General features: G+C 40.5%; 1 pseudogene; it reads left to right on the forward strand.

The window, feature by feature from the left end:
* Positions 1-22,417, forward strand: part of LOC134625707 (carnitine O-palmitoyltransferase 1, liver isoform-like) — a 71,883-nt pseudogene that overhangs the window by 22,125 nt on the left and 27,341 nt on the right.

Genomic DNA, 22,417 nt, shown 5'->3' on the forward strand with positions numbered 1-22,417 from the left:
TATCAGGAAGAATCCATAACCAAGTTACATGGATTCTTTTTTTTAATTACTTCATGTCATACAGGTAAACTAGTTTTGTTATGTGCAACGCTGTCATGTGCCACTCTCTGTTTCAAATTCATGTAAGACATCCAGAGTACTCTGATGACATTGACAAGGACATCTCCAGTTTACATGGGAAACAATTATTTCATGTTCTTGAGATTATTTATTTACATCACTTTTCAGAAAACGTACATACAGGTCTGATTCAAAACTGCATATTTATTTTTAATGCATGTTTAAAGGGCAAAAATAATCCTGAGATACTGTTAACATTATTAAATTTGAAGGCTATTGTACAGTGGTATTACTTTAAACTGAGTAAAACAGTATTTTGATAAAAGTTAAGGTCTCCGTTTGTTTCAGAAAAAGCATACTGTCATTTATTTGCTTTTATTATTTATTTATATGCCCTCCGCGGACCATCTGTGCACTGCGTGGGTGATTAGTGGCTCCGTGCACACTAAGGGCTGCACACAGGGACAAGGCGCAGGAGGTTACAATCACATCTTCCCTGGGCAGGGAGAGGTGATGAACTGTATGCCACTTTTTCATTGGCATACATTAAGTACAAGGTTTTATTGCCTACGGTGGGGCAGGTCACATACTGGGTGAAAGTGGGCAGTGTGGAGTCCAGCGAGACATTAAAGTCCCCTGATATTAGAAGAAGAGCTCTCGGAGATTGCGTTTGCAGTCTGCGGACCACAGAGAGTCACAGGCTGCCTCCACGGATGCTAACGGCTAATAGCTCAATGTCTGTGTTGCAGAGTTGTTCTTTCACAGCAATGTGCCCAGGGATACCACAACTGTATTTAGCAAACACTGACAGCCCCCCTCCTTTCCTCTCACCGCTGTCTCTCGTCTTGTCCGCCCGCAGCAGCTGGCAGCCGGGCAGCCTACTCACAGAGGGAGTACCGGGCAGTGTCGGGGTACTGCCACTGTGACCGGGTTAGCGTCATTAGCTCCTCAATCATATCAGGGAGCGATCTCACATTTACAGCGATTACAGGAAGGAGAGATGGTGTGTGAGGTGTCCTTCTCGGGAGACATCACCCCCCTCTCTTCCCTCACTGGGGACGTAGGGTCTGTCTGCCGGTAGCGCAGCTGCAGGGCGCAGCGCTAACAGCTGATCCCTAATGTAAACAAAGGAGCCATGCGCCGAGTGTCCAAATACGAGAGCTAGCTCTACTCATTACCTGTTAGCTGCCATAACAGGTAACAAAGTTAAGGTTTCAGAAAAAGCATTTTGTCGTTTGTTTGCTTGATCATGCTTTAAACACATCAAAATGCATAGCGGGATTATAATACAAGTGAATACTGTGGCAAGCACTGGTACCGAATAGGCAATCACTCAGCAGCAAGGTGAATCGGTGATGCATTAGTGTGGTCTGCACTTCGTCTTCTTTGATTGGGTGAAATGAGTTGAAAGTAATTGGATGAGGGAACCATAGGGAGTGCCCTGCATAATTTCAATAACACGCCGTTTTAAACGCCGTTACAGCTGGCACAGAACGCCGTAAAAAACGCCGTTTTTATGCACCTTTGGACGGCGTTTTCTGGCGAGTGGCGTAAAAAACGGCGTTTATGTCTGTCTTTGAACGCCGCTTTTTACGTCACTCGGATGGTGCGTTCAGGGCGCCATGTGAGAGTCGGAAAAAACGGCGTTTGTCGAAACAGAACGCCGTTTTTTTCGGCGTTTTGAAAAATTAAACGGCGTTTTTTACGCCGTTTCTTAACCAAACGCGTTAGAACAGTGGCGAATTTTGGCACTAATGGCTTGCCATACTATTGTTTTAGGTTCGCGTGTAACCGCGCAACCAGCGCTCCCCTGGACCCGCGTCTGCCCGCGCAGTCTCAGTGACGCATAAGGCCTTTTCTACTCACTGTTCGTGTTGTTTTCGTTCACAGGAGAGTCCCAGAATCCCGTGAGATTGAAAATGTGACGTCATTAAGGGGTAAAACCGCAAAGGATTGTGGGTATCCGTGGCAAGAGGTACTAGCGCAAGCAGGCTTTCAATTGAAATCAGTTACACAGGGATAAAAAGAAACAAAAAATGGCAAGAAGCTGTTGTATTATTAACTGCAATAGCCGGTCGCATGACAGCCACGGGAAGCCGACGGGTAAAGAGATCGGTTGTTATCGGATTACGTCGTTGAAGAGAAATTGTTCAAGCCATGTTTCCGAAGTAAAAAAGAGCCGACCGATGGCCTGGATTGCAGCCATTCAAAGACCAAATATAATGTCCCAGAACACTCCAGCTCACATGTTAGTCTGCTCCAAGCATTTCCACAAAGGTCAGTGTTTTGTAGTAGTTAATACGTCATTTTTCATAACATAATTGGTGATATAGGTTACAAGCAAGTCTGGCGCTGAACAGAAATTGTCGCGCTATGCTCCTTTATTTATTGTGCATAAATAGTGAATTGTACTGACAGAATATTGCGTTTCGCTTCTGTTATTACCACGGTACATTGACAAAAACATATACTTTTATTCACAGGATAAAACAGTTTTTTGTATCACTAATTGCCCAGTACGATTACAACATACAATATTATTGTCACTGCTACATTTCTGTAATGCGTACCAGAAATTATTTCCACTACTAATTAATTACCGTTGAGCTCAAAGGTTATATTAATAAACGGTTAACGAATGTGTATTTATGAAGACGATTTGTGAGTCTGGTAAACTTACGATACGTACGATGGTCTTGTGTTCTACACGGTGCATTTCAAGGTCCTGTACCCATCCGTCGGTAAACTGTACCTGGGCTTGTTGCAGTGACCTGAAGTTACTAAAAACTTCATGAGTGTATGCACTCACTCCAAGAACCGTATAATTATAAATCTGAGCGTGGTGAAAGTTGGGCAGCACGCTAACGTCTTTTGTCCACTCTGTGTGCTCCTAAGGGTCTGACCCTTTCACTCCTTTGATTTTTTCCTCGTACCTTTTCTTTGCCTTTTCGTCGAGTCTGTCTTTGTACGGTCCGGCATTGTTCTCCTTCGTTTTGTACATTCCTCTTTTGGGGGGCAAAGAAAAAGCAAGAAGGTATTGAAACCGGCAAATGAACGTTTTGTGGTGCTGCAAATGCTTGCATTTGATGCGGTACTTTGATTGTTTTGCCACGGGTTTCCGGCATGCAATGCGCGAAGGTCACGTGGTCTGTCAATCTCTGTTGCCGTCCACGAGGGGAGTTCAGACGTTATTCCACCGGCCTGGTCGCGAATTTAACACATCCTGGCTGTCGACAGTCTGCGGCGTGTCCTCTCCCTCCTCAGTGTGCGGCAAAATTCGTGGGCTCCGGCTCCGAAGGACCAAAAAATGTTGGGTCTAAACTCAGACCCCGCTGTATCCAGGACTTATTCCCATGAAAGAAAAACAAGACAACAGCGTTCGATCGATTACTTGCGCAAGGGAGGCCTCGTTGGTATCTTAGCTCATCACGAATGACCCCGACGATGGCCTCCTCTCGCTGCCTTTTATTGAGAGACAGTTCACACAAAACACAGCTAAGCAACGCCCACATAGTTCTAAGGCATTGTATGTATATGTGTGAACTTCTATATGTAAGTAGGAGTGTGTGTGTGTGTGTGTGTGTGTGTCCTCCTGCTGGGCAGGAAGCTTACATCAAAAGGACCTTCACAAGGATGTCTGTAATAAAAGACTACAGCCCCTCACCCAGAACCTCGAGAATCTGGGGAGGGGACTGTGGAATTCCTTTCATCCTACAGTTAAACAATGGACAAATGGTAAACATAAAAATGACAAATGTTTAACTATTCACTCTAACACCAGAGTTACTCATGCTCAAGGGCAACACACCCTGACCTTTGTCCAAACTAAATGATCCGTATAATTGGCACTGTGTACAAACAAAAAACAATCTTCGGTGCGTAATATCATTTTTATCATTTTCATAATTAAAAAAGTTATTCAACTTTACAATTTCCCTAATAATTTCATGAAAATGAATTTGTGTGTGGCTGCTTTTTTACCTTGCTAAAGCAGGTGCAGCTGATTTATATAACAACACAAATATAGGTTATTTTCATAATTTTTCCAGCTTGTTCACCAGGTCACAGGACATGGCCTCTTTCCATCATTTAACTACTTTTAACTAGTGCTGTCAATAAATTAAAAAAAAAAACTAATTAATCTCACAATCTTCTGTAAGTAATCACAATTACTTGATCAATAGCCTGGTTGCAATTACTATTTTTTCCAACTTTATATTTAAGCTTAACAGACATTTATGCAATATAATGAAGTAAATGGAGAATAAACAGAACCTGTGCTAATAGTTAAGTATACACTAATATATAATATATATTAGTCCTCTCAAACAATTAAAATGTTTAATCTGATTCATCATAGGGTTAATGTGGATTACTTTTGATTAATCACGATTAAATATCCTTAATTTTTTTTTAAATTTATATTAATAGCATTTCATTTTGCATGAGCAAACAGACTCGAGAAAAAAGGGGAAATATACACACTTAATGTGTTTATTGAACATCTTGAACATTCATGTTAACAGAAAACTCTGTAAACATTTATCCTCTCTCTCTCTGTCACTGGGAGGCACTTCAAGTCCTTGAGATGAGGAATCAAAGCGCGTGTTCTCAACGATATTAACAGCTCTGCAGTTTGTTGCAATCCACTTGGCATTGTGCCAGTCAATATGTCCGAGGTAGACTTACTGAGTCCCTGATGCTTCGTGAGTAGTTGGGTGACGCGTTAGCCAAAGTCCTAGCAGACTAACGTATCCCCGACTAACGTATGCTTCGCGTTGATGTGATATTTTATGCTGGAAGTGCTTTGGTGAAAAGAAAATTCCTTCTTGCACAATGTGCATAATACTTTTGCATAATACTTTTTGCATAATGCCATTGCTTCTTAATCAAAAATCTTCTGATGGTTGTCTTTTAAAAACATCTTCTATCCTTTGTGTGGTCCTTCCAGGATTTTCTGTACGTGACACCAACCTCAGTGCAGGCGGCCAGGGCAGGGAACACAATCACTGCCCTGCTGCTCTACCGCCGGAGGGGGAACCGGGAAGAACTGAAGCCGCACACATTTCTGCAGATTTGGAAAAATAATGAGATGCAGTGGGTTTACATGCGTTTGTTTTGGGGTGACAAACACTTTTGTTCATGTTTTTTAAAAAGGTGAAAAAAAGACAATGATGCGCATCACTTTCAGATTCTTTGCATCAGTAGTCTGCAAACTTCAGTGTCTCTCAGCCTGTAATGATGAGCTCCTGTTTTATTATGTCGACCAGAATGTATTCAAAGTTCACATTCAGTTTTAATACAGAGGCGTTAAATGGAAATGTTGCATTAATATCGTGGCATTGCTTTTATACACTCGGACTCAGTGGAATTTTATTCCCATCAGTTAATTGGACTGATGGGAATAAAAGACTATAATATTTGTAATAAATTTCAAAGACTATAATTATTCTCTCTGTTTATATCCATCCATATCTCAAATCTTGCACGCTCTCTTTGAGTCTGTGGGGACAGAAATGGCAGTTAAAGTCAACATGAAAGGCAGTTAAAGAATTAACTCTTGGTGGGTACACACGCCCTTGATACTGCAGAACCTTTGATGTGCTCTACCCACCTCCTTTCTTTCACAGAGAGCGGGACAGAAGGGTGCAGGCGGCTGTATTTAGTGATTATGTGGAATACGTTGTGTTATCTAGTAAGGGTCACATGGTTTAGTGTCCATTTAAAATGAAAGGAAGATAAACAATGTTTGTCTTTGTGCTGTAGAGCCGCTTTCCAGGTACCGTCATCCCCCTGTGTGCTGCTCAGTGTGAGAGGATGTTCAACACAACACGCACACCAGGAGTCAAGACTGGTAACACACACATACTCAGTACATAAAGATGCACTTTGATAGATGTACTTCTCTCGCTGTTTCTCTGCAAAATCACATCTTTGAGTAAAAACAAAAGACATGATGTGAAATTTAAATTGTTGATTACTGATGATGAAATGCTTTCTTTTTTCTATTACTCAACTGAAGCAAGCTGCCAGCAACAGCAGAATTATGGTGCAAAAGTAGTGACACGTCATTATATACAGTGGCGGAAATTATTATTCGATCCCCTGCTCAATTTATAAGTTTCCTCAATTCCAAAGAAATGAACAAACTGAGATCAGGAGTATCTGTAGCAGGAACAGTTTGCTTGTACGTTTTGTAGACTTCTGTGCTTTGTAGGAGGATATTGAAGTAGCCTCATTATCAGCTACTAAATTGTCATCAGAGGCTGCGCTCTTACACTCAGACATGCCCGGACTTGTTTTGTTACGCACGTTAGGAATTGTAAACGTATGTCATGGATACCGGTATTATTGCAGATGGTATAATATGGCAAATCCCTACTCTTTTCCACAGATGTGCTCCAGCACTGGCTAGACAGCGAGTTTGTGGCAGTGTACCATAGGGGGCGCTATTTTTGCCTGTGGGTGTACCGGGCAGGCCGCCTGCTGTCCCCCAGGGAGATTGAGTACCAGATCCAGAGGATCCTTGATGACCCTTCACCCCCGCTTCCGGGAGAGGAGAAACTGGGAGCTCTCACTGCTGGAGACAGGTACGTACAAAGTGGCAGCCCCTGATGCATCCTGGTATTCTTACTTCTGGCTCCAAAAATTTGACATGGCACGGTGTGGTGCTGTTTGAATTTTCTAAATGTGGGGGAAAAGTGGGTGATGTCACATTACTTTTTTTTGCCTTTTTCTAACTTAACTAACTGTGAAATATTTGGGAGAAATATGAAAAGCTCATCACAGGTTCTAGTCTGTAGTTAAGGAGAGATGAGAGTTTTTAAACCTGAATAAACTTTTTAAAATTAACATCTACATTTTTCTTTCATTAAAATAAAGTAATTCAATTTTTATTTAATTTCTTTACTGAAACACGGTCAGTTGTATAAAGTTGTCTGAACCTGGTGTCTTTATATTTGGCGGGTTGCTCAGAGGCAGCTCACAGAGACGAGCCACAGTGCAACCACTGGATGGCACCATAATAAACTAATCAGAGCTCATGGAACCGCTCATGATCCAAAGCACACCACATCTGTAAAACATGTGCTGGTTTGAGTGTGCACAGCTGCCAGGACACTAAGATAAGATAAGAAGAACTTTATCCCGCGGGAAATTCTTTTGTCATACGCATGCTCAATGCAGCAAGAGAGACAGAGGAACAGGGGAATAAGATATACAATATATACCATAAGAATACTAGTATACAGTAGGTAGGGCTGTTCGATATAACGATATATATCGGATGACGATATAAAAACGTCTATCGTTTCATTTTACGCTATCGTTTGTTTTGTGGTGTCGCAAAATAAACTGTTTACGGCAATATTTTTTCATCGTTTTGATGGTCGCTGTAGTGGATATATTAATTCCTTAAAGTTCTCTCTTTCTTTTATATTTAATATAACCACACTACGGACGGACAAGCGCCTGTTTTTATGCGTTGTCCTTAGCAACAACGACGGTAAAACCATCGCGTGTCCGCTTGTTTATTTTCCACATAAACCTTTCACAATAAAGCTCAAGATCCTGTTGAGACTTTTCAAAATAAACTGAATCACGTGAAAGAGTATGCAGAGTGTTTACGGATGAGAAGCAAAAAAGAGCCGTCAGGTGCTAAAAAATAAACCTTAGACTCAAACGTTAGAACAGGCTTTTCCCCGCAGCACGCCGTGTAATAAATACTCACAAAGAAAACGGCGGCCATTACAACTTATGTCTAAAAAATGTATAGTTTCATGCATCGGTTAAAACATTCGACTCCAGGTACACGACGCCCAGCTGGAAACACTTCGCGCAAGTCGAGCTGCCCGAGATTCACAGAATTTTCAGAAAATGTAAAATTTTTGTGATTTATATCGTTATCGGGACGATAGATGTCTTATATCGGGATATGAGATTTTGGTCATATCGCACAGCCCTAACAGTAGGATAGTGCAAAATATAATATCAAATAACTCTAACGAAGTAACGATGTAACTATATCCTGGAAAATAAATAGCTTAGCTATCAGTGCAGGTGATTCTGTTTATTGATGATGTAACACAGGATAGAAGCAGCCGACTGAATTCTGGGGTGTTCAGACACATACTGTCTGCTGACATCAGCTAAATGTAGTAAAACTGATTAGGCACTGTTTCATAATACAGATGCATAATGCCCCAAAACATGCAGACAAAGCAACCAAGGAGTTTATTGAAGCAAACAGGTCTAATCTGGCCCGCGAGATGATTTTGTAAAGTAAAAAATGAGCTGCAATTTTTCAAAAAAAGAAACTCCTGTTCCAATTGCGTCCCTCCGTGAATCTCTCTGATCTTCCCGTCAGCATCCAACTTGAAATAATAGACTTGCAGTGTGACTCGGATTTGAACGGCAAATTTGCCACAACTGGCTCAAACACATTTGATCAGAATCTCTTGCCAGGTTACCCCAACTTGACAGTCCTCGCTGCAAAACTGTTGTGCATGTTCGGAACCACATATCTTTGTGAGCAAGTTTTCTCTGCAATGAGCATAAATAAAACAAAACTGCGCTCAAGGCTCACACACAAGCACTTGAATCACATCCTGAAGTTAGCTGCCACTCAGGATGTGACGCCTGATATTGATGAGCTGGTGAAAGCTAAAAGATGCCAGGTATCAGGAGTCAACTATGCAAACCCACTGATAATGCTGCATGAGACACCCTGGTATAGTTCTGTGAATCATTGAGACACTGTGTGTTTGTGTGTTCTTTGTCTTCAGAATTTCTTAAATATCTTGAGGTATTTTGTAATTAATAGTGATGGGATTTCCGGCTCTTTTTAGGGAACCGGCTCTTTCGGCTCGGCTCACTAAAAAGAGCCGGCTCTTTCGGCTCCGAACTAGCTCTTTAGGTTGTTTTGTTGCGTTAATTAATTTATTATTAACAACAATATAAAATTATGCACAAAAGGAATTACTAATGTAAAAAAAAAGTGGTTTTATTTTATATATGTTTATATATAAATATTTACGGTGGCCCCTAGAGACAAAGCACGTACAAACTCCAAAACACATTTCTAGTGTTAACTGAACTTCCAAAACAGAGCTACCTAGATCACTTAAATTACACAATTGAAAGCATATGTGTATTGTTTGTGTATTTATACACAAGCACTCATATATATTCAAATAATTCAAAAAAATGTTCATTTACCTGTTACTACCACACACCAAATCCGGTCGTTGGTACTTGCTGGCTTGTGTAGCCACTAGGTAACAAAAGCTCAACACTGGGCCTAGCATTCTGGAGCACTTCTGTTGTCTTTTGTACGTGTTTTGGAGTTTTTACGTGCTTCAGAGTTTTTACGTGCTTCTGAGTTTTTACGTGCTTCGGGGTTTGTACGTGCTTCGGAGTTTTTATGTGTTTTGAAGTTTGTACGTACTTCGTCTCTAGGGGCCACCGTAAATAGACTTTTATTTATTCACTCAACATAAAATGTAATAAATAAATCATATAATACAAAAACCAACTATTTACATTTCAACTTTTAACTATTTAAATTTTCAGCTTTTTCCCTTTAAACAAATTTAAAGTGAAACAACACAAAACACTGCAAACCACAACACAATTAAATATAAATTAAAATATGAAAACAAAAAGAAGATGCACATTCTCTGTCATATGGGCCTGCATGAATAAACTTTCTGTATCATTTATCATCTGCAACTGAAAATAGTTGTGGATGATTACTCTACCTTTCTAATGTGACGTTGTTGTCCCTGGCTCTCTTTCTCTGTCTCTCCCTCTCGCTCTGTTCCTGTGCTACTGAGAGTGTAACTACCGCCCCTCCCCCCTCTGCCCTGCGCAAGCACAAGGCTCCGTGCTGAGTGAAGCGGAAAAAAGTGCGAGAGAGAGGGTGAGAGAAAGAGAGAGAGAGAAAAAAAACACCACTGCTCGCGATAAGGAGCCGGCTCACGTCGTTCAGGTCAAAGAGTCGGCTCTAAGAGCCATTTCGTTCGCGACCGCGACCATCACTAGTAATTAATAGCTATGTTGTGCTTGTACTATTTTTGAACATACTGTCCTTTCCCAGTCTGGCCTACATGAGAATAGACTTTTCTCCATTTGGCCCCTGAACTAAAATGAGTTTGGCACCCCTGGTATATCAGCAGATGGATTGTTAGGAGGATCCTGTGAGATATTGTGAAGGATATGAGGACATGTGCCATTGTTCAGTCATAGCCTATGTGTGCTTGTGCTGGCAATCATGACAAACAAGTGTGCTGGTGAACTGTTTGCCTTTGATGTGTGAAAAACACATGAAACACCCGCAAGTCAGTGTGTTGTTTCTTAACGCCCTCACTCACTGATAGAAATCTACACATGCTGATTTTCTTCTTTGACAAGCTCACATGATTTATCTTTTAATTGCACTTGTCTCCATTAAGACTTGGCATATATACACGTCTCCCTCCCTTTAGGATTCCCTGTTTTAGACTTGGTGACTTTAGCAGCAGGGGCGGATCTAGAAGGGTGGCATGGGGTGGCAAGTGCCACCCTAAAATGATCCCTTGCCACCCCAAGTGCCACCCCAGTTTTGCATATGACAGTGTTGTTTATTAAAATAAGATAGCATTAACAGTTTGAGCGTAGTTACAGTCAACAGTGAATATAAATGCTAAAACTGAATATATTGCATAGTGTTCCCCCCCTCCACCATTAACAAATGGTTCAGCCCATAGCAGGACCGGCTTTTTTCTCGTTTTCAGTAGCAAGCGATGCTTATGATTGTGCCAGAGCACATTTTGAACAACACCATGGGAATTTCGCTTTTTACACAGGTGGTTGGATGTTACACTCTGGAAATGGAAGGAAGGTGAGTGTTGTTAACCCTCTGTGGTCCACAGACATGCTGCACCTCCAAATCACATGACTAATGTAAGCTGACATAGCAACAAGCTGCAGCCACGCTGAGTCTATTTCAGCCCGCATTGAAAGTTCGGACTTCAAAGTTTTTACATTTTAATTACAGGCCAGTAAATCCAGAGTTATGATAATATATATAAGTCACGCTTTATTCTAAATATTGTCATCACGTTTTTGTGTGTGTGTGTTTTAAGCGTTTTCTAAGGACAGCGCGAAAACAGTAAAGAAAGGAAAAGAAGCCACCTCTTTCCTATCGGTGGAAAAATGTACCATGTCGACCAATTAAAAAAAAAGTCAACACGTGGGATTTGGATGTTTAGGAAGAGGGGAAAGTTTTGGGAGTGACGGTAACGGCAGCGAGACAGCGCGAGCGAGTGAGAGAGAGAGCGAGAGAGATTTTAGATGTGGGAGATTTGTGACGTTTAGTGTGGAGTGTATACTTAGTGTGTTGTGTTGTCTTGTGTAGTTGTTCTGTTGTGTAGTCGTTTTGTTTTGTGTGTCAGTGAGGGCACTAATGAATGTCACAAAGGCACATTTGCAACGTAAACACTGTCACTAAGTAGAAAACCAGCGGAGTGATACACCTGTTGTCAGGCCTGCAGGTTTATCCCTGTGCTGTTCTCCTCTTTCTTTTGGTGGACAAACTTTTTTTTTACTGGCACACATCATTTGTGGGGCATCTTATTGCAACACCTGATTGTTCTGTCATTTTAGTTTTAGTAATATTTTTAAATGGTTGTAAAAAATGAAAAAAACGGCAGGTGTATTGGCTGCATTTTTAGATAAATAGTTATATATGTTTACAAAATGTACAATTTATATTTACTCAACATGTCTGTGTTTTTTTTACAGTAAAAAATACTACTAGGATTTTAAGTTCTTTGTGTGATTTCAGATCAGTAATACTAGTGCAGTATGTCAGTGAAAAAAACAACGAAATTCAGTTGAGCTGAAAAGAATGACACCAAACAAGGCAAGGGGAAAAAATAAAATGAAACAATTTGAGGGTGAAATACAAACATAAACTCAAAAGGAGTCAAAAATGTCCAGTTGTATTTCAGACCTCAGTGGGTTAATCCAACAAATCATGAAAAATTAGGTTTAAATTTTTGTTCATGACAGTGCAGATTTCTGACATTTTGTGTAGTTTAAGCATGTAACAATGTGATTGTTTTCTAACAAAAAACAGTGTGAAACTTAAGTTAGACTTGTGTTTGTAAACGAACTGCCCCATGTTGTGTAGCTTTCTGGTTTTTATACTTCTTGGGCTACATATTTATTTATTATACAGGCTATACAGTACATAAGGTCAAATCTCACATGTTTTATGTAACTAAAGTGTGTAATTATGTGGGCTACAGACAATAATTAAGTTATAGACTATATTTATATAAAAAACTTACTGCATTTGAATTATTTGAACCATATGTAACCACCTGCATATGTGTTTGAAAAAAAAGGCTTTGATTTTGCCACCCCATTTGATTTCTTTGCCACCCTCATGCCATCCTAAGAAAATTTCTCTAGATCCGCCCCTGTTTAGCAGGCGCTCACTTCCTGTTGCTAGTGTCGTGCTGTTTTGTTCTCCAGCATGATTAGTATTGTGCATAATCAATGAAAAGATGGTATTGACACCAGAACTGCAATGTGGATATTGTGCTGCCAACACATTATTTGTTTTAGTTTGCATGGAGCACAACTTAAAGCAATCCAAGTCCCATGAGTCTTTGCATTAATGGCTCATCCATCAAGCAGAGTGTATTACTGAAGTAGTGAGCCGACCATCAAATTGGATACTGAGCAAAAGTCACCGGACTTTTGTCCACGAACTGTCCTCTCATTTTGACGTTTGCGTCACATGCCGATGTCTTTGACTTTGTGGAGACTTTGTTGGAAGCTTTAGTCTGATTGATGTGAACAGTAGTTTGATGTTTTGAGCTTTCAGATTGTCTTAGTTTATCTTGGAGTGGAGACGGTACTTGAAAAGGATGCAGTGTTTAGTGAAGTATGATTCCTCATAATTATTATGGAGCGTCTGCAGTTTCCGCTGAGTTGACTTTTCTGTGAACTTTGTACACTTCTGAGGTTTCTTTAGTACTTTTTATTTTTTTTGCTAGGACAATTGTGCAAAAAGATGTGCTGGCAGTAAGTACAGGCCCATGAGCAAAATAATGATTTATAATAAAGACATGTCATTTCCTCCCAGAATCCCTTGGGCTCAGATGAGGAAGCAGTACTTCAGCTCTGGGGTCAACAAGAGATCGCTGGATGCCATTGAGAGGGCGGCCTTCTTTGTAACCTTGGATGACGAGGAGCAAGGCATGAGGGGAGATGACCCAGAGGGGAACTTGGACTGCTACGCTAAGTCTCTGCTTCATGGGAAATGTTATGACAGGTGAGAGATCACCAAGGAACCTGTGTGGGGGGTGTTTATGGACCTGGTATATTTAAAACCATGTGTAGTGACTTCTATCTTAATTCAAGAGCCCAACTGCAGTGAGCATTGTATAAAAATGTGAAGGTGAAGGTAGATTTGTAGTATCAGGTGTTTTTTCTCGGAGACAAAAGATACATCACCACTTAAAGTAGATTACATAGCCAAGAGAATGTTCACCATCAGTATGTAATGCTCTGGGGATACCGTGCCATTTATTGGAAGACAGTCGGGTGATATTTAAGAACTGATTGCATCAAGGTCTGTCCATGTAAGAATGATGTAATGTGATGCTGATGTTTTCCACATAGGAAAAATGACCTTTTTCTCCTGCACGTTAGGTCTTGGATAATCAGGGTTCATCTTATTTTAAAAACCGGAAAGTACCATGTTACTCCAAACAAGTACTTCACTCAGACTGCAGGCTTACTTGCAATAGGATGAGTTCTCTGCTAGACACTTTTTCTTTTTGCTTTGTTTTGCTATCTTTTGTCAGTTACAATAAATGTGTCAAAAAACATACTGGATAGCGTGGCAACATTTGTACATGGTAATGGCTGGATTCTCCTAAAATACCAACAGAGTAGTACACAGGATGGCAGGAGATTAGTGAAGTGAAACACAAATATAGTAATCAGTTGTTAATCTTTAGCGCTTTTGTTGGCATCTCTGTGTGTCTAGTCATCTTTCCTACAAAACTGTGTGATGTGATTTAAGCTGCTCACTGAGTCACACCTGGATTTCCCTAAAATACGACCAGAGGGATGTAGGCGGAGAAATGTTTTCTATTCTTTTGTTTTGATCCTCAGACTGCTGCATATTTTCCATGAGGCGCGCATGCGCACGCGCGCGCACACACACACACACGCTATGACTGTGGAGATTGCACTCTGAACTTACTGCCATCTTCAAGAAAGAGTTTGATATGAATGAGCTTTCATGTGGCCTGTTCTGCTGAAAGTAGCCGATAGAAGACGGGGGCACTGGTGATAAATACTGTGTCTACTTAGGAGCCCAAAGTGTCCCAAAATGAAATCTGCATGATACATTTTTAAACTGTTTTTTGGTTCTTAAAACACTTCATGTTCTGCACTTCCTGCTGATAATGGTTGTAGTCAGCAATTGCTGTCTTTGTGAATGTATGTCTTATATACAACCAAGAAACAACTACTATATTTGTCCCAGAAGCTGGAAAGTCACCGTGTCACAGCAGTTGAAATAGAAATAATAGCAACAGTAAGAATCTCTGGAGAATAAATGTGCATAGCCAGCAGTTCAGGTCACAGAAACATGTCTGTGATTACTCCACTTCTCACAGGCCTCAGGCTGCCAAGGATCCTCCTTTGGTATAGATGAGAGAGAGAGGGATAGCCTTTATTTGTCAGTTGCAGTTGCCCACAGCTGATATGACAGACCTTGCCGACTATACATTCAATACACAAACATCACATTGGGGACACGGGTCAGGCTAGGTAGCAGGGGGAAAAAAATCGAAATGTGTAACACAAAAGGATAATCCAGGAATGCACAGATATCAACACACCATAACACAATAAAACACAGACAAGCAACATGGGAGAGTATTCCAGTGTGTACAGCTGGATCTGGGACCACTGCAATCCTCAGTTGCGCCTCCAGCTGATCCGCTGTACACATCATATGGGAGGAGGCGTTGGATTTGTGTGTGTGGGTGTGGCTGAGAGAAAGTGTCACCACGCCTGGTTAAGCGAAGGTCAACAGTCTTGTCATACAGTCACTAGTATGATGTGATTGTGACAAAAACAAAAAATAAAGGATTGTGATGAATCCTTTTATTATCCTGATTTTCATCATTGAAATTCAGCTACATATCTTGACAACTGCAGTTGCAAAGTTTGAGTCCTTAAAGAGTTTGCAGTAAGGAAGCTTGAGTCCCCAAACAGACTCCTCTGGCTGATCTGGACTCCACACAGTTTCCTGTGTTTCCTTGACTGGCCGGTACACACAGGATGGACAGATTGAAAGCTCTTTCTGTGTGGGGGATGTGCGTGGCAGTTCGTCATTGGTGGAGCAGTTTTTCCCTGCGGGCTAGTCGTCTAAACTAAATGTGTTTTAAGAATTCTTTGTCAGAATGGTAAGATGCAAGGCGACCTGTGAAGTAGTCAGACACGAACGTCAAGGAAGGTGGTAGGGAAGCAGACTACGCAGGCATTTCAGATTTCCAAGGTGAGCAATTTATTTACAGTGAACTCAATATAATAGAACTTAACAAAACTTCCCCCCAAATCAATTCAGTTAACAAAACTCAACATAACATGGCTCTGGTAACACAGCTCACCTCTCCTCTCTCTTACATCTTGTAGAGACTGGCTTTAAATAGGGCCATCAATTTCCCTCCAATTGCCCAGCCAGTACCACTCACTCAACTGAGGGATGTAAAACTCTACACAGATGATTAAAAACACAAAACCTCTACAAACTTCTAATATGCACATTCACACAACTAAATGGCAATATTAACAAAAGGAAAAACATTCAACAAATTCCTTTAAACCTTAACACAAACAAAAGGAAGCATCTCTATGGAAAAAGAAATCCCTCCACTTAGTTTGACCCGCTGATGTCATGCGTGACATCATCAGGATTTTAAAATGAGGAAATGCCAGGCGGGCGTTTCCCCACACCTGTCCCTCATGAAGACTGAAAGGACAAACAAAGTAAGTATGAACAAATGACTTAATCTGTAACATAATAAAATATAAAGAAAAATAACTTAGTATTTGTCTTGATTTGCAGAATGTTAATTTGCCGGCAACAGAACGCTTACACAAACAAACCCGGGATAGTGAGTGAAGCAATGTTACGTGACAAATAGCAAATGGAAGCAAATACATAGAAACAAAATAATGTGTATAATGTGCAAAATAAAGTAAACACATATGGGGGACAAATGGAGAGCTTTACAACTGCTCCACTTTGTCACACGACCATAAAAGAGTTTCACAGCACAGATATCTGCGTGGTATCAGTATCATTGATGGTGTGACACTGGTTATAGACCTGGCTCTGTCCCATAACACTGGTAATTGCTGGAATCTGTTTTGTCCGGTCTAAAGCCACACTGTTAAAAAAAAACCTCCAAAAAAACCAGTAATATTCTGGCAGCTGGGGCGCCAAAATAATACCATAAAATGACAGAAAATAACTTTCTCATAAAAATACGGTTATTTTCAGTAATGACAATACAGTTTGTTGCTCTAATTTTACATGGGATTTTGCCTTTTTCAAGTGCTTTTAAACATTAAATTAGGAACATTTTAACGTGATTAAACAATGAAATTACCTATAAACAAGGTCAATGAATGTGGCAATATGAATAATAATACTTAAATGTACAGAAATATACAGTTAACAGTTGGTTTAAATAATAATGGATTGCATGCCCTGGGACAGACTGACAGAGGCGAGGCTGCCGTATCGCACCATCGGCCCCTCTGGCCATCACCAGTAGGCGGTAGGTGAAGTGTCTTGACCAAGGACACAACGACCGAGAGTGTCCGAGCTGGGGCTCGAACCGGCAACCTTCTGATTACAAGGCAAACTGCCAACTCTTGAGCCACAGTCGCCCTAAATAGCAATAATAGTAATAATTATTTGATGTTAATAGTTTATAAGAATCATTTCATATATTTTTCCATAGCATTACATTTGAATTTAACAGTTCAATCTTTCAAATAACAGACAAATATTTGTGAAATTATGATACATTTGTGAATGTATTTTAACAATCTAAATATGCATATGTACAGACAGATACACTTAATAATCATGAAAATTATGTTTTATTACATTACAGTGATTTTACGTTAATTTACATTTGAAATGTGAAATCACAGTCTATTTATGTAAATTTAATGATATTCTAGAAGAACAGAACAAAACTGTAAAATACACAGTAAAATACTTTTATATTAGGACTTTTTCTTACAGTGCAGGATTCTTATTTCTGCATCTGTGACTCAAGTGATGTAAATTTCACGATCGTGTTTACCTGTGTTTTTGCTCACTGAGAATTTACACTACAGTGCACCAACTACTCATGGTGGTAGACTTCAAAGCATAAGAGGAATCTTAACATAGTCCACTCTCAGCTGTCTGTGTTTGTCTGCAACACAGTCCGCAGTATTTACAACCTTTACAGAAGCTGTGGCAACACGCATCTCCTTTTATGCTTTATCTTCTCTCCTCTCCCAGGTGGTTTGATAAATCCTTCTCCGTTGTGATCTACAAGAATGGGAAGAGTGGGCTGAATGCAGAGCACTCCTGGGCTGATGCACCAACTGTAGCACACCTTTGGGAGGTGATCCTTGGTCTTATTTCTGAATTTGTGCTGACATGCATTTATCACACAGGGATAGCACAGCTGCAGTTGAAAGTTCCAGATGGAGCCAGTTCCAGGATATGGCTGTGTTAAAAGAATCAGACTGTGTTACAGTATTATCTTAGAAAGCACAGCAATGAGGAAGTGACACTTCCAGGGAGACAATCAGACTTGAACTAATGGCCTTCAACACCCACCATTTTTACCACAGTGAGATAAAAGCAAGACTAAAACATACTGTCTGATAATATTAGCAGTATTTATTAATTTTACTTGATATAAGAAGCAAAACTACTAAGACTGCAGAAATTTGTGTGTCAGTATATGATGATGTTTAAGAATGAATATTTCTAACCCTGGGTTAAGAAGAGAGGAGAGCAGAGATTATCTTTAGGCAGCAGCATGGTTTCACGCTGAGAAAGAGCACCTTAAACTGCATGTTTGATGGTTGAATTATAGAGAATGTCAGAAGGAGCTGCACTGGGTTTGTGGATCTAGGCTTTACTGCCATCCTTCAGTCACAAATAGAGTAAAAGGTAAAGTTTGCAAAATGGTGCTGAGACCTGCTGTGATGTGTGCTTTGGAGACGGTGTTGCTGACATAAAGACAGCAGGCCGAGGTGGAGATGCTCAGATTTTCATTGGCAGTGAGAAGAATGGACAGATTTAGAAATGAGTACATCAGAGGAACCGCTTAGGTTGAGCATTTTGGAGGTAAGATGGTTTGGACATGTGCAGGGGAGGGATGGTGGATTTATCAGATATAGGATGTTGAATATGGAGCTGCCTGGCAGGAGGAGAAGAGGAGGACCTCCGAGGAGCTTCATGGATGTAGTGAAGGAGGACATGCAGATGGTTGGTGTGCTGGAATAGAGTGGGTTAGCCGCAGGAAATGATCCGAGCAGCTGAAAAGAATAGAGTGCATTCATGTGTGTGTGTGTGTCACATACACATGAATGCATCATGTTTCTCTGAGCTCATTTTAAATATTCTACTTTAAGTAGTTTCATATAAAGCAGTGCATCATAGTCTGTAATATTTTGTTGTATGATGGCCTGTGAAATCCAGGAGCTCTAAAAATTCACTTTCCCATGAGCTCAGAAAGATGCTCGTGGCCAATGATAAACAAATATTCACGGCATTCGTGGTCCCACAGAGCTTGATCCTTGAGTTCATTTCTTAAGCTTTTATGTTGTCAAGTAGCCTTAATTATGCACAAGTGTCTTACCATTGTTATCTCGTTTAGTCTGAAAATCCAAAAAATCGAGACTTTCTGTAGTTTCCTGTCTATAAAACGTGTCAAAATGTTGTGCTGTAGATTATGGCATAATAAGTCCAGTTTGTCACAGGTTTCGTGGTTTGTTTGATGTGGCGTCGCAAACCTAACCCTGCTGCCCTGTTCTTTTTAGAGAGAAGAGACAGCTTTTCTTGGCAGCTGTTCCAAACAAGCTACATTAGTTGCGTCTTTTTCTAATTTCGCTGTCATGAAATATAACATTTAGTATTAACTGAGGTCTGTAGAGTAGCGATGCAGCTTTTGGGTTATCTGTAAGTTCTCTGAGGACTGAATTGTGGCATGGTATTAACCTGAATGCTCCAGACGATCACCTTGCAGTTGCTCACAATTGTAGATATTCAGTTAATCAAGTGCATTTGATTAGCAGCATTTTTTAATATAAATGTTTATGTTGAGTTTTCATGCACTCATCATCTCTCCTTTATTTTTGTATTGTCTGTTTAAAAAAAACAAAAACAAAACAAAAACAAAAAAACAAACAAAGGCAACTTCTTTTCCCACTTTTATAATAAGGTGCATTTTTACAAGTATGGGTGTGCCAACTCTTGTATTAAAAATAATCTTTTCCTTCCCTGTTATTTTTTTTCCTTCAGTACACACTGGCCACAGATGCCTTTCAGCTAGGCTACACCGAGGACGGCCACTGTAAAGGTGATGTGGAGCCTTCTCTACCCCAACCTCAGAGACTTGTCTGGAACATCCTGGCAGAGGTAGGAATGCTGGGCAAGATGTGTGTGTCTGATTAGTGTGAAACTGCCCTCACTTGTCTAAAGATGTGGCCAAGTTAACTCACTGGAATGTTGTGTGCAGCTCAGGTTAATATAGTATAGATGATGTATACATGTAGGTGCATGTCTTGACATCACACAAGACCATCTTGTCCTTGCAGACTCCAGTATGATGTGAATCAAATATTATTTAAGTCTCAGTGCAGGGCCTTTATCTCAATGGCCCTGCTTGTGTTGTATAATGGAATCAAATTTATGTTTAAGCCAAATGATCGATATAAACCACAAAATTCATTTAGAGCTGATAGTTAGTTGGTTTCTCAGTTGCAGTGTTCAGCAAGCTTTGTAGAACTTCTTTGAAATGAAAACGGTTCTACTGTGTGGTGGAAATAGTTTGGTTTGGTTACTAGAGTCTTGCTAAGCTAGGTCCCCACTCACACGGTCTTTGAGACCAGTCTGTCACCATCTGGCAACCACCCATGAGGGAAAAATGATCGGTGGTTGGAAGTTGCCTGCTTGAAATTGGTTGACCGGCTGCTGGAATGTTGTTCCATTCTTGGAACAGTCCTAGGTTGGCTTTGGCATTTCTTGATCATGTTCCCTTCTTCTCTGCACGATACAGCGTTTTTATGTTGAGGAATATTATTCTGAAATTGTTTGCTTTCAGAATAATATTCCTCAGCTCTGCTTACCCCGTTTCCTGTAGCGTCTCCTGTGCGAAGTAAGTAGGGGTAGGCAGTATGTTCCTGAGAGGTGATCCGTCCGCGGCAGAGTGGTATCTCCTATATTCCACCAGAGGTCCGATTCATGGAAGTACGACCCGTAAATATGGAGTGGCCGAACACTTAGGTCAAGTATGTCGGTCATAGGTAATCATTGCAGAGCCACCTGAATAGCATATAAGCAGAAGGGTAAGAAGCAGCACAGAGCAGTGGAGACGGCCTGCCGAACACATAAGCGCCATCTTGGAGAGACACAACAAGAAGTTTATCCCACAACATTAACTGACGGTGCAGACCAAAAGCATGACCCCATCCTGCTCGTCAGGATTTGAGTGAAACTATTGTAAACTATAACTTTCACCCTCACTGATCACTGAAGCGAATTATAATTGAACAGGGAGATTTCCTACTGCTTTCCAGTCAGGTCATCAGGGAGAACAGGCAAACCTCACACAGGAACAGCCACAAGGAGGTTTCAACCACAAATCTAATCTAATATACTTCTCTAATCTACTCTACTCTATTATACTGATATGTTTGAGAAAGAATTCCAGTCTCACTCCCAAACCATCAGTGGTAGTCCAGCATTTTAGGTCATTTTGACCCTTCTGCTTATATGCTATTCATTTTAGGTCATTGTGACCTAAAAGCATTTTAGGTCACAATGATACTTGTTATGGTGCAAAATGCTGTCAGCAGGGTGGAAGGGAGGAAGATGCAATTCAGCAGTGAGGGATCAAGGATCGTGATAAGATGCTACATGTATCAAACAACTCTGCTTTACTCGAGTTGTTTTCACTCTGGTTTTCTTTTTTCTTTTTAATGAACTTTGTTCCAGTTTCTCTATGCTAGCAGTAAAACAGTGTTTCTGTAGTGCCTCCTCTGCCTTTGCAAGAGTTTTAATAAAGCAAAAAATATTGAAGGCCGTTGCAGCATTTACAACTATAAAAATGTTGATCTGTGTCAGTGGAAACAATTGAAGGATTTCAGATGCCATTAAGCCTTCCTGTCTAAGACTTGTGGCTCCACTCTGGGACTGCAGCAGTGACTACGTTCATGAGCAGCACGTGTCACCCTCCCTTTTATTTTTTTGAGATCAAAAATGTGACGTACATTTTATTTTTTAATTCCATGATATCTCCCCCACCCACTGACATCCTGACAGAGAGGAAGCCCAGCATGTTATTCAATGGCAGGAGGTACATGAAACGGCATCCTACAATGTAGCTTGCCATTGCCAGTGTGTGAATGTGTGTGTGAATTGGTGAATGACTGAATGTAGTGTAAAGCGCTTTGGGGTCCTTAGGGACTGAGTAAAGCGCTATACAAATGCAGGCCATTTACCATTTATCATTTATTATTTGCAGTGCTGCCACTGCTCTCACATTCAGGATGGAAATGAGAGTGCGCAAAATAATTTGTCCTCTAAACTACTGCAGGTTAAAAGGAACATTACAGTAACTAGAAAGGATGGTTCCCTGCAACCAATTTAACAGCTGATTAAACAGGATTAAGACGAGTTTGAAAACAAGTACAATGCATTAAAAACAATGTTCTGAAGTTAAAAAACTGAACTTAAGTTTTAAATGATTTTGGCATATTCTTACTTGAATTTTGTCCACACTTTGTTTAAAATGCAACATTATTTGGTATTTAAAAAATGGAATATTTTCTCTTCTCAGAGAAAAATCTATAGTATAAGGAGAGACTCCAGTTGTGCCATTCAAAGTCTTTTGTTTTTGTCCCCTAACCGCATCAAATGAAAGGTTTTCTTCAACTGGATGTGGATGGTGATGAGCCCAGCAACCGACCGCTCTAAAAGAAAGAAAACAAGAAAATCACACCCTTTATGATTTTGTACTTTAAACACCAGCGTCACAAGAGTTGT

This window comes from Pelmatolapia mariae, linkage group LG4 (genome assembly GCF_036321145.2).
Source record: "Pelmatolapia mariae isolate MD_Pm_ZW linkage group LG4, Pm_UMD_F_2, whole genome shotgun sequence".
Classification (NCBI taxonomy): domain Eukaryota; kingdom Metazoa; phylum Chordata; class Actinopteri; order Cichliformes; family Cichlidae; genus Pelmatolapia; species Pelmatolapia mariae.